The sequence below is a fragment of the Saccopteryx leptura genome, chromosome 2, assembly GCF_036850995.1.
Source record: "Saccopteryx leptura isolate mSacLep1 chromosome 2, mSacLep1_pri_phased_curated, whole genome shotgun sequence".
In the NCBI taxonomy this organism is placed as follows: Eukaryota; Metazoa; Chordata; class Mammalia; order Chiroptera; family Emballonuridae; genus Saccopteryx; species Saccopteryx leptura.
In genome coordinates, this window is record NC_089504.1 from 228,078,201 (window position 1) to 228,092,455 (window position 14,255).

Here is a 14,255-nt window from a genome sequence, read left to right on the forward strand (position 1 = left end):
GTGCTCATGCTCCTGGTGTCTGGTCTCCTAAAGGCCACTCTGCTTCCATGATGAAGAACCCCACCACATCACCTTATCTAAGCCTAGTCACCTCCTAACCAGTACCACCCTATCAAGGAAGAGGATTCCAACCTGTAGATTTTGGGGGACACAATCTCGTCCATAGCTTCTTGCCATTGATCGTTCTTCAATGTGATTCAACCGCATGGCAAGTGGCTTACCCACACATTCCTGTTTAAGGTCCCAGTAGGAAGGTCACTCAGCAGCCATAGAGGAATGAGAATTTGAGGGTAGAGACGACTTCTCTTCTGCTGCCTGAGCAAACTTCTCGGACTAGTGACACTGGAAATGTTAATGAGCCTACACGGCACCTTTAAGTGGGCTGAGGTCCCAGTTCTGAGTCACCAGAAGGGAGCCTGGGAAATCTCTGCCAAGGGCTCGACCTCCTCAGTTGTGTGAATAATATGAGTAGCTGGGGGAGCTGGATGGGTTTATGTGAATCAGCCCTGCACCCCTCACTGCAGAAACAGACCAATCATCACAGGCCATGAGCACACACTCACTCACTCACATACACACTCACACACTCACACACATACCCAGCATGGAGCAGCACCGAGTCACCTGAAAGTGACTCAGTTAGAGAGAATTACACCCTGTTCAAGCCACAATCATTGCTACTATGATGTATCTTTGGGCTTAAATCAGTTCCCTGGGAGACATCCTGATTTAACGAATTTCCCAAGCTGTGTCGGTTAAGTGGAGCGTACCATTCTGATTAGATTCCTCATGTATATGGGAGGCGCCACACTTTATGGGGAGAGAGGAGCAGAGGGGAGGAAAGTTGTCAAACTCTGACCTCTCCCTGTGCACATGCCCTTCAACGACAGCCCCCTTCTCTGATAAGGCGAGACATTATTAGCCAACACCTTTGTACACCTCATAAGTAGGAATTGTTCCTCGTGGAGCCACAGCTGCTTATCGAGAACTGTCAAAAAGTCACAGTCACCCCCTCATAGGGCAGATGCTTTGCTGGGTCAGAAACAGAGGGGCTGCAGCTTCCAGAAGGGACACTAATAGCCTTCCATACATAAAAGTGTCGGCAGTGCCTTCTGTCCTGGGTGCAGGTGAATCAGGGTGTGGTGAAAGCTTAGAGCATACCGCTTTTGCACTCGCTGACATCACAAAGCCACAAAATAAGGGGACATGATGGCCTCCAAGCTACTGGAAATCTGATAACATATTCAGCTTCATTATCAGCCAAATCACTTGTCTACAGTGCCAAATGAGTGACAGAGCTCTAGGGAGAGGTCTAAACGCAGAGCTCTGGAAACGCCTGGTAGGAGCTTGAATGTGTCTCCTAATCTCTTCATCATTTTCCTCAGCCACAAAATGCATTACTGGAATTAAACCCATTCCCTGGGAGAGGTTCAGACCAGGCAGTTTCAGGTGTCAGAGCCTACCCTCACATATCATGGGGCTCAATGACCCATCAGAAGGGCTCATGAAACTCAGCAAAGCTGTCAGACCCACAGCTGGGCTGCATTCCAGCACAAGGAGGGCCGGAGGCGCTGGGCATCACCCTGTCTCCTCTCCTGGGGGCCACATGGACCACACTCATCCACACAAGGTAGCACCAGCCAGGGACACTCACCTAAGCCTCGGTCCACCATTCTCCTTGAGAGTCAGTTGTGTGGACTGGGCCCATGGCCAAGAGATACAGAGATAGATACTCTTAACAGGCAGGACATTCCCAGAGCTTAGAAGTTACCTCACAGATGCTAAGTAGAGACCAGACTTTACTCTTTGATGCACAGAGTTTGGACAATCTAAACCTGCTGAGTTAATCCTTAAAGCAAGATGTCACTCCACCTTGTCTCAGAATAGCCAGACACAACTCTGGTGACTCAGGATCCTGGAGCAGCCATCCTCAAGAGGAACCACGGGATGTCATTTCACACAGACTGTGAGGCCACGCATGTAACTGTCCCACTCTGTTCACGGTGTGGGTCTTGAAGGCCGGCCTATGTCCACGGGGCGGGACATAGACACCACTCACCATGTGGAGGGAATATCAAAGTGTTTAGATACATTTTTCAACCACTCAGTTGCAAAGCTACAGGGGGAGAGCTCTCCCTGTCTCTCCTGACTACTAATAGTAATTTTTTCTTTTTGCTTCAGCCTCAGGAGAGAGCACTTTCAAGTCAAAAGAAATAAACAGAGAATTCTTCTTTCAGGGGAAAAGCAGGAGTTGGACTCAAGTACAGACTTTCTCTTGACACAAGAAGTTTTATTCGAGTGACTTGGTGTCACCTCCAGGTGTGGGTGACACAACTAATATACTCCTGCACCTGCGAGGACCCGACATGCCCTGGTCCCTCTCACATGATCTGCCAGAAGGGACTGTGTTTGTTCAGAGAACCTGCCAACTATCCTCCCCGTAATGCTGGTGGCTGAGGCCAGGAAGGTTTCCATTGAAGTCGCGCAGACTGTAGAGGAACTGCAGAGCCAGAAAGTATCAGGCCATACCCATTTATTGGAAGCTCACAAGAACAGGCCAGCAAATAAACAACAAAAGGGAAAGAGCTAATAAACAAAGGAAAATCTGCGATTCACAGTAAGAGCAAGGGAGCAAGGAAAACCACACTTCACAGTGGCGGGAGAGTGACCTGGGAGAATGGCCCCCCAGGGGAAGCACCCATAAGCTTATACAGGCTATGCACACGTGCCTCTGCCACTTGCTCATGCACTACTCAAGCACAGTGCTTGCAGCTGGTAAACCTGCAACCAAGCTTAACACAGCTGCCCCACACTCCCCCTTTCACTTTCCTCTGTTTATATTCTCCCATTTCTAACCCTGCATACAGAATTCTGTGTAAATATATTTCTTAAATGCCAGCAGTTCTCTTAAAGAAACAAGATCTGTGTCACAAACACGAGAGATGTGTTTGCAAGGACATACTTTCACCTGGATGTGGGGGAGAGAAATTTAAGTCCTTTACTTCACAGTCCATGACATTCATGTCCTGGCTGTTTCCCACAAATGCAAAGTTCATATTTAACTTATTCTGTGCAGCATTTTACACTTACCTCACTACCTTAATTTCAAACTCTGAGAAGTCAAATTTTCTTTTTGGGAAGGACCCTGAACCTTTGAGAAGACAGCAGGATACTTGGCCTCGAGGAGGAAGCACAGAATGACCCATGCAGGAAGCCCCTTACTTAGCTCTGATGAGGCTGCTTTCGCCACTGGTGGGAGTGTCTGCAGGTAGAGAGTCTGCAGGTGGGAATGCCTGAAGGTAGAATGTCTGCAGGTGGAAAGTCTGTAAGTGAAGATCTGCAGGTAGAGAGTCTGCAAGTGGAAGAGTCCACAGGTGGGAGTTTGAGTGAGTCTGCAGGTGGAAATGTCTGCAGGTTGGAAAGTCCAAAGATGGGAGAATCCACAGGTGGGAATATCTCCAGGTGAGAGTGTGAATCTGCAGATGGGAATGTCTGTAGGTGGGAGAGTCCACAGGTGGGAGTGTCTCTAGGTGGGAGAGTCCATAGGTGGAAGAGTCCGCAGGTGGGAGTGTCCACAGGTGGAAGAGTCTGCAGGTGGGAGTGTCCACAGGTGGCAGAGTCCATAGGTGGGAGTGTCCACAGGTGGCAGAATCCACAGATGGGAGTGTCCACAGGTGGCAGAGTCCACAGGTAGGAGAGTCCGCAGGTGAGAGAGTCCGCAGGTGGTAGTGTCTCTAGGTGGGAGAGTCCACAGGTGGGAGTGTCCACAGGTGGCAGAGTCCATAGGTGGGAGTGTCCACAGGTGGCAGAGTCCACAGGTGGGAGAGTCCGCAGGTGCAGAGTCCATAGGTGAGAGCGTCCACAGGTGAGAGAGTCCGCAGGTGGTAGTGTCTCTAGGTGGGAGAGTCCACAGGTGGGAGTGTCCACAGGTGGCAGAGTCCATAGGTGGGAGTGTCCACAGGTAGGAATGTCCACAGGTGGCAGAATCCACAGGTGAGAGTGTCCACTGGTGGGAATGTCTCTAGGTGGGAGAGTCCTAGGTAGGCTCTGACTCAAAGCATAAAAGCTTGGTGTTCAGGAAACCTTTCCTCCCGCTCACGATCATCTCCTTATGGGGACTCAGGAGCACCATAGTGCCCAGGAAAACGGTCTGCAGAGAAGCCAGAAGCCACGTGACACGTTGAGCTGGAGAGCCATGTGCGGGTCCTGAATACTTGGCAGACATCGGCATTGCTGGGCGGTTCTCAATGCAGCCACATAACAAGCAGGACCCAGCGACTTCAGCCTGAAACCCTGCTGTAAATGGCATCTCATTTGGAACACGGCCATCTGCCATGATCCTCATGGTTGAGAAACTCCTCCTGGGTAGTTCCAGTTACATTGCATGAGTTCATCTCTTGGCAAACTTTTCTTTCAAAGTGAACATGTGCAGAGCATGTAGAAGGGGAAATGATGGAACTGGGGCAGATTTTCATATTGGATTTTTCTCAGCCTTCCCAAGAAAGGGAGCTTGTTTACAGTGCTGAGAACCATGCCAATGCCTAAAACACAAAGTGGCTGTGAAGTTTAATTTAAATTTCACCCTCCTGGCTATTTGGGTTTGTAGTTAGCATCCCTTGAATAGTAAAGTGGACTGGACGGCTTTGGGCGTGTGGTTAAGCCTTTTAATTCCCTGGCCTTCATGCTCTGCTGCTCACAGGGCAGGGACTGTCCTTCTCACGCCACCCGATTTTTAAGTTGCTTGTTGGTACCTCTGGCCTGACAGCAGCAAAATATTTTGTGTGCGTTCCCTAATGCGACATTCATCCAAACCTAATTTTGGTGGCACCTGGGTCTCTCAATATGACAGCAATAGCTCCCACATTCTGATCGCCACACCAAGACAACCTACAGACAACTAGTCGGCAAAGACCCAGCTCACATCTCAAACAGCAGGAGAGCAGCCCTGGAGAAATGCCAACCTCTGGATAAGTGCTTCCTCTGCTGATGCTGGGACCCCACATCCCAGCAAAGTGGTTACCAAACAATAAGGAAGGCATTCTAAGTACTTGGAGACATCGCTCCCTTTTCAGTTGGCCAGGGATCCATTATGATCAAGAATCATTTCTTTGGAAACACAGGCAATAAAATCTCAGACATCTTTTGTAGCAATATTTTTTCTGATATATCACCTTGGGCAAGGGAAACAAAAGAAAAATAAACAAGTGGGACCACATCGAACTAAAAAGCTTTTGTACAGCAAAGGAAATCATCAACAAGATAAAAAGAGAACCCACTGAGTGGTGTTTCATTTGGCAATGAAACATCTGATAAGGGGTTACTTTCCAAAATTTATAGAGAACTTATAAAACTCAACACCAAGAAAACAAACAGCCCAATATAAAAAATGGGCAAAGGACCTGAATAGACACTTCTCCAAAGAGAACATACAGATAGCCGATAGGCATATGAAAAAATGCTCAGCTTCACTAATCATCAGAGAAATGAAAATTAAACTCACAATGAGAGATCAGCTCACACCTATCAGAATGGCTATCATCAATGAATCAACAAACATCAAGTGCTGACAAGGATGTGGATAAATGGGAACCCACGCACACTGCTGGTGGGAATGCAGATTGGTGCAGCCATGGTGGAAAGCAGTATGGAGTTTTCTTAACATATTAAAACTGCAACTTCCTTATGACTCAGTGATCCCACTTCAGGGTACTTATCCAAAGTAAGCCAAGACACTAATTCGAAATAGTTAATGCACCCCTGTGTTTATTGCAGTGTTATTTACAATAGCCAAACTATGGAAGCAGCCCAAGTGCCCATCAATGGATGAGCAAATAAAAAAGCTATGGTACATTTACACAATGGAATACTACTCAGCCATAAAAAGAAGAAAATCTTACCCTTTGTGACAGCATGGATAGACCTAGAGAGCATCACGCTAAATAAAATAAGCCAATTGGACAAAGACAAGTACTGTATGATCTCACTTATATGTGGAATCTAATAAAATAAGAACAGAGTATAAATAAATGGAACCGACTGACAGCCATCAAACAGGAGAGAGAGAGGAGCTAGGTGAAAAAAGGTAAAGGATTAAGAAAAATACGCACACACACACACACACACACACACACACACACGACACATAAACATGGTCAACTGTGGTGACAGCCAGAGGGAAAGAGGTGGTGGGGGAGGCAAAGGGGGGATAGATGGGGAGGAAGGAGCCTTTCCTCGGGGCAATGGGTGCACAATTTAGCGTGCAGATGATGTTATGTTGAGTGTACACTAGAAACCTGTATGGTTTCATCAACCAATGTTGCCCCAATAAATTCAAATTTTTTAAAGTAGTTTCTTTGGAAGTAAATCTTTGTAGTCTGAGTACAAGGGCACTGTTGTCATTGGCTCAGGAGCCAGCCTGAGAGCCCGCCTTTCCTTTGTCATCAGATCAAGGGTTCTTTCACTCTCGGGTTTGTCTGCAGACAGGACAGTTTGTTTGTTTTGTTTTCAGATTGGCCTGTGCAGAGCCAGCGTGATGGACGACCCAGAGCTCAAAGAAGAAAGATTTATTTTCCAAGTAGTGTCTTCAAAATGCAGATGATGTTTTCGCTGTATCATTAATCGGGGCAAGTGTGTGTGACAGAAGAAAACACAATAGAGGCATTACTATCTTCTTTTCTGCAATGGCTCTCAACTTCAACATGTCTTTTTGAAGAAGAATTTCGACGTAAGAAGCATTTATGGAGCACTCAACAGGCAAAGATGAGTAAGTCCTTGCTCTCTCCCTCAGGGAACTCACATTCTGGTGAGGAAGCTGGAAGGGGTGGATACCCCCAAAATAGACCACCTAGTCCATGACAATGAGGTGAGATGCCTGGTTGCAGGGTATCAGAATCCAACCATGATCTGGAGGCAGAAGGATCATGGTGATGAGCTAGTTTAAAATCTCATCTCTCCATTGGCCTGTGAAGCTGAGGACCCAGGTTCAAAACCCCCAGGTCACCAGCTTGAGCATGGAATCATAGACATGACCCCATGGAAACTGGCTTGAGCCCAAAGGTCGCTGGCTTGAACAAGGGGTCACTGGCCCAGCTGGAGCCCACCATTCAAGCCATGTAAGAGAAGCAATCAATGAACAACTAAAGTGCCACATCTATGAGCTGATGCTTCCATCCCTGTCTTTCCATCCCTGTCTGTCTGTCTGTCTCTCTTGCTTGCTAAAAATTTTTTTTTTAATTTAAAAACAATCTCATCTCTCAATGACGGACTTTAGGATGGGAGGTAGACAAGACACTATTCTACATACCTGGCCCTCCACATAGGATAATGTCAGGCCAACCTACTTCACTTTATCATGAAAAAGCTACAAAACTTGAAGACTGTGATTCTAAGGTCAGCAGACAACAGCCCACCACCACCAGTTTTTTCTGTGGCCTGTGTGCTGAGAAAGGTTTATAAATGGCAGAAAACATTAAAAGAATATTTTATGCATATACAAACTATATAAAATTCAAAGTTCAGTGTCCTTAAAGTTTTCTCGAAACCAACCACTCCAACTTCTTCACACATTGTTTATAGCTGCCCAGGCGCCCAGATGGCCAAGTTGAGTAGTTGAAGCAGAGACAGTATTTCTGCAAAGCCTGACATAGTTGTTGTCTCTCCCCCTCTACAGCAGTTTGCCCAACCCTGCCCTCAATGGCAGAGCCCTCGGATGTCCACCCATAACTCTCAGTTACTGGCAGAAATAAAGATAATTCTCACTCTATGTGTGAAGATCCATCAGCAAGTAAATCACAGTGTCTTTCCTGCACATCAGCTGCTTTTAATGTGCGTACAAAAAAGCAAAGTGGACAACATTTTTGCAGTCACTGAAATCCTGAATGCACCACTGTTTCCGAGGCTGGAATAAGCCCTTCCGGAGCCTCTGCTGCATGCAGTTTCAGCATCACGTACAGAACCAGCGACTCAGACAGAAGCATGAGGAGATTGATTATGGGCATTGTTTCAGTGATGGAGGGGGATGAACTGTGCTGCTCTGAGCTGTCTGCTGGCTGGAGACTCAGTCTGTGTCCAGAGGCCTGAGAATCAGGGGGCTGCTGGTGTGAGTCCCTGTGTGCAAAGGCCCAAGAACCAGGAGACCTGATGTCCAAGGGCACGAGAAGACAGACGTCTCAGTTCAAGAAAAGAGAATCTGCCATTTCTCCACCTTTTTGCTCCACTCAGACCCCTAGTGGAGTCGCTGGTGCCCCCTGCCCCCACATTGGCGAAGACAGATCTTCACTCTATCTACGCATTGAAAGCTGACCTTGTCCAGAAACACCCTGAGGAAGATACCAGAAACAATGTCTTAGCAGCTCTCTGGGCATCCCTTAGCCCAGTCAAGTCACCTAACAATGAACCCTCATGGACACCTCATTATTTATACTGTAAGATGAACAGCCTTCTGCACAGCTGGTCAACCTGCAGAAGAGTCTCTGACTGGGGGCCACACAGCTCTTCTATGGCCATGGGATCTGGTCACATCAGACTGTCCAGTTCTCCTTGTGCAGAGCCCCAGATGAAGGGCTTTCCACGCATCACCTCTCTTGACGTCTTACTGGGAGTAAGAGCCTGAGAAACTCCCAGGAAGACACAGGTGCATCCCTTACTCTCTTGCATCGGATGTGAGCAGACAGACTCTCAGCCTCAATTCAACCACTGAAAAAAAAACATACTTTAAAATAATTTTTTATACTTCATGTTAATTTTTTGAGCTCCTATTCTGTAAGGATGCAGAAATGGAACCTCAGAGTATCTCTCTCCCTTCCCTGTGGACGTGTTTTTGTTGGGCTTGCTGGTGCTCAAGTGTTGGGGTAGACAGAGGAAGGAGGAGGTCCGTCCTCAACAGGAAGCCCATCCACGGGCTCCCAGGATGGCTGTTCCTGTCCCCATGGCCTCTTTCAGGCCCCATAATGCAGGCTCCATGTTGGCTCTCCACCACCTGCACACACACTCCTGCTGCTTCCTGGGGCTGATGGAACTGGGATTCCCTGTTGGCCCCTGTGATCCCTCAACCTGGCGCCCCATCTCAGTAGTCTCCTCTCTGGGACTTTTCCTTTCCCGGGAGGCCATCTTCTCTCGGGCCCCACAAACCCATTAGAATGTTGCAGGTTCCCTTAGGACTCTGCCCTGAAACCCTTGCTCAAGCACAGTCGTCATCACTGACTCTCAGGCTCCCTCCCATTCCTGCATGGGAGCAGCTGAGGAGCAGGTGGGGGCTGCTCCCACTTGGGCAGGCTCTGCCCTCAGCATCTCCCCAGAGCCTCCGACCAGAGCCCGGAGCCGAGGCTCTTCTCCACTCCTCGGACCTGAGATGCCCTGTGACTTGCTCCAGCTAACAGAATGGGGCAAAAGTGACAACACAGACAGAAGGGAGCACTACACAGGCTGTCCTCCTTGCTGGTGCCCCGCCCCCCTGCATGAGGAAGCCAAGGCCAGTCTGCCAGGGGATGGAGGACAGCAGGTGAAAGGCCAAGGTTCCCGGCCCCCAGCCCTACTGGGGGCGGGGTGCACTGACACTGACCACAAACCCACAGGGAGCCCAGCCATAACCGCCAGGCCTGGCCACATCCATAGGGCTAGGGCACCAACAAATGGTTTCTGCATCGGTCACTAAACTTCGGAGCAGCTCGTACCTCAGCAGAGGCTAACGATAGTATTTTCCATAACTTATCAGTTTTGCTTCAAAGCTGCTCAGTTTCCCTAAGGCCATGATCGACTGTAAAAGATCAGCCTCTGCTCTCTCGCCTTGGGCAAGACGCCTGCTATCAATGATCCGATCGATGGGACCTGCAGAATGGGAGGTAGAAAGTGAAATACCAGAACAAAGTGAGCACACAACTTGTCACCACACCCCAACACTTGCCAAGGCTAGGCCACCTGCAGACACTTAAAGGCCACACATTTTCAGAGCCTGTCGATCTCAATGTCATCAAAGTTTACTTCTGCAGCCAAACCAGCCAGGACTGCCTACACTCTATGCTTGTGTGTGCACAGTCCTGCGACATGGTCACAGCCACAGGCCAGACAGCAGTGAGCTTTGATCCTGAGTCACTATTTGGTGAATTTTGGGACGTTGCTCCTCCGCAGATGTTTCCAAGGAGCACTTACTCTGGCTGACCTGACCCAATATGTCCATTTGGGTTAATACAGCCAGGAAGGGTGGTGTTTCCCAAATCCCATTATCTCCTGCTGATTTCAACCTATAGCTTCTCTCTCCAAACACACATACTCACACACACACATACTCACACAGTGTTGCCCAGATTCTATGCAAGTTACAGCCAGTGCTGCTGGGTCCCACCAGGTCCCAGCATCACCAGCACCGAGCCCAGAACCCCTTCCCTGCTCACTTTCTCCAAACTCAGAGTTCTCTCCCCTGGGTCTCTGGGACAGGAAACAGCCCAGAGTGGCATACGGTTTCCCAGGATATCACGTCCTTTATAAGGACCAGCTCAGTCTCAGTCCCTAATTCAGCTATTCGTGAAACATACTTTATCTTCTCGACCACAGTTTAATTTTGTGAGCCTCTCAAAGTGTGTGGGTTGCTCTACCATCTGTATTTCCATGTAGGAGGCATTGGTACATACATATACCAGGTATATAGACCAGAAACTAAACCAGACAAGAATATTCAGTCTACATGAGCAAACAGAAGAATCTGGATGGAAACAAGTAGAAACCAGGTTTTCTCCAAAAATCATCAATGGCTACTAGTCTTCTATTTGCAGATACAACTGACCCATTCTAGGAGGTTTCCCCCCCAAAAGGCATCTAACCCCAAAGAATTGCAGGTTTTTGTCTCCAGAAACTCAAACTACTAGCAACCTCTACCCTTAAAAAGCAGTTCTCTGCTTAAGATCTTTTAAATGACATTTCTTAGTGAAGTGGTTACCAGGCAGAGAGGGTTGTAGGGGAGGGGGAAAGGAGTAAACAAGGACAAATACACAGTGACAGAAAATGATTTGACTTTGGGTGATGGACACACCACACAATCAACAGTTCAAATGCTGTAGAAATGTTTACCTGAAACTTACAAACTGTTATTGATCAATGTCACCCCATTGAATTCAATTTTTTAATTTTTAAAAAAGAAAATAAAAAATGGTATTTCTTCTTCCCTGGGCGCCCCACTGTGGTGTTTACATTTTTTTTAATTTTTTATTTATTCATTTTAGAGAGGAGAGGGAGAGAGAGAGAGAGAGAGAGAGAGAGAGAGAGAGAGGAGAGACAGAGAGAGAGAAGGGGGGAGGAGCTGGAAGCATCAACTCCCATATGTGCCTTGACCAGGCAAGCCCAGGGTTTCGAACCGGCAACCTCAGCATTTCCAGGTCGACGCTTTATCCACTGCGCCACCACAGGTCAGGCAACATTTTTTTAATCTTTACATATAAGGTGCAGTTGTTTCTCCTTGGGATGGGTGAAGGGTTAACTGACTTAGAGCTCATACTAATCCGATCGTTCTCTGGTCCCATAATTCTGGCTGCACGTAGAATATTGTCATGTGAGTTTTCCTCTGGGGAGGACAGACAATGCCACCCACCCACAAAAGACAAAGGAGGTCCTGTGTCCTCACTCCTCAGTTTGTTCATTGAGGAGCAGAATGACCGCATGATTGCAGAGAAGTCCCTAAGGGCCAGCAAGGGACGTGTCCTGGCCTCGAGAGAGACACCATTTGTGGTCCTTCATCCCCTAAACAAAACTGCCTTCTTGCCTTTGAAAGTGGAAGAAAGAAAATGCCTGGCAAACCTTCCAGAAGATTCACCATCTCCAATCCCTTAAAATAGCAACACTCACATGATTCCCTGCCCCAGCCCTCAGGGAGCGAGAGGGGGTGAGGGCAAATTACCCCTTGGAAAACATTGGTTTTTGTGTCAGTCTCTACAAAGGACGAGGACAAGTTCCTTTGCTGAGTGCCAGTCCCCCCACCAGGCCCGTTCGGAGGAAGAGAAGCCCACTGGTGATCTGGGAACAGAACCTCTGCTTGTTCTGGTTGTTGAATTATGATGCAAAATCACACAAAAGGCCTCTACAAATAGATCCTGATAAATGACTAATGAAGACAGCCTGAAGGCAAGGCAGTCCCAGGCTTGGGAAATGCCCGAGTCTCTCCTCTTCAGTAGGGTCTGGAGACCATTCTGAATGTTACCTCTAATTTTATTCTCACCATTTGCTTACCAGAAATGACTACATTGTAGGACCCGTTAGGTTTCCACCTTGAGCATCCTAACTCAACAGTGTCTCCAGTGTGACCCGTCCCCTAAAAAGTTACTTGTCTGTGATTTTTTTTAACACAGCAGCATAAGCTTTTATCTAACATAGCTTTTCTCCTACAAAATGGATTAAAAAATATGACTCCCAAGTTCAATAAATAACAGCAATGATCAGAGAAAAATGAGCTGGTGTTAGGCAAGCAGGAGACAGAGAACTGCAAGCTGAGTTGTCAAAGGCACCATGGAGATGATGCGGCAGACGGTGGGAGGTGACCGCAGGTGACAAGTCTGGCAGGACACTGTCCTGAGCCCACATACCCTCCCAGGAAAGAGTGCAGTAAGGGGACAGAAAACATTTAAAACTTCTCCCCGTGGAAGATGCTGACGTCTCCCTGCTCAGCTGTCCACCAGAAGACCAGACAACTGTCCAGCTGGCCCAGAGGGAAGAATGCACAAAATGTCCAGAACTAACTCACTCCTCTGTTAGGACATCTCAGGTTGGTCATTAGCAGCCCTTCCATGCAACTTAGCCATGATGTGCCATAGATGTCTGAACGGGTTCTGATAGGACTGATGGAGAAATACTGTGGGACCTCACATGGATTACTGGTTCATCCACCCCTTTTTCCATTCACTGAGCACATCTTGTGTGTAGGTTGGATATTCCCACTGTAACTCTGGGACCACATTGCTCACCTGGCAGCCACCTGAGGTACCAGCCCACATGGAACACGGGGTGATGGCCTCAGGCACCTATTCTACGTGAGCCCTGAGGCTGTTCAGCTCAGACTCAAGATTCAGGAGTGGTCAGAAGACCCCAGGCTAAACTACTCCCTTGTCAGAGCTGAGACCGGCTCTAGAAACTGGGATGGGGGCCACATGTCCCACTGCCTTACATGCCTCTCCCCATCCTGTCCTCACCCTGAGACCAAGGGCATCTCCCAAAATGATGTACCAGAGTCCTGACCTCTGCAACCCATGAATCTGACCTTATCAGAATGCAGGTGTTTACAGGTGTATGCAGACACAGGAGAGAAGAGGCCATGTGAAGGTGGGGGCAGAGGTCACAGAGGTCGGAGTGATATGCTCACGGCAGGAGTACCATGCACTGGACCTCGGACAAGGCAGGAAGGAGCAGAACCTGGATGCCAAGTTAAGACTTCCAGCCTCAAATGGATGTTACTCATATACCTTCATTTGTCAAACAGTCCTATGTCCACGTTAGAGTGGGTACATATTCTGGATTTATAGTAACCTCTGTCAGAACAGGAGAGACTGCTAAGCATGTTATAGCTCATTGTCTGCATGCATTGTTCTATTATTGGATTTCCTAAACTAGTTAAACTGACAATGCTCCTGCATATGGAGCAAAAGCATTTACTGTATTTTGTCAAACCTTTCGAATTATGTGTATTTCTTACAATCTTTAAAGTCAAGGTATTATTAAAATATATCCAGCAAATATTTTAAGGTCAATTTAAAAAAATTTAAAAGGGGAAAGTCATATCCTGGAACTCCTACGGGTCTACCATATCATGCTTTTTACTTAAAATTTTTTTAATTTATTTTGAATGCTGATGAACAGGAGATGCCAAATCTTTTTCTCCTGCAAACTACTACCTTCTTTATTTTATCCAGCTAATAACACTGTTTTGTCTTTTTCCAAATAGCTCCAGATATATGGAAAAGATTTATATAGGCGGACGGGGATCCTCAAACCCTTCAGCGAGTTCTTCTGAGCATGACTTTTAAGATACCAAGAGGCAGAAAAAGCCCAATAGAGATCAGGTGAACTACCAGCTTTTAGGATATGCCCTTAAAGGCTCCAACACCCGAAAGGGGTCTCATAGGATTCTATCTGGGTCCTGCTTCAATAGTGGAAAGGAAGGTCATTGAGCTAAAGCCTGCCAGGCTTACATGCCTCTGCTGTGAGGAAAAAGGGACACTGGAAGGTAGGCTTCCCCCTCACTCCTCTAAGGGAGGATTCAGTCTCTTCCAGCCCTGCTC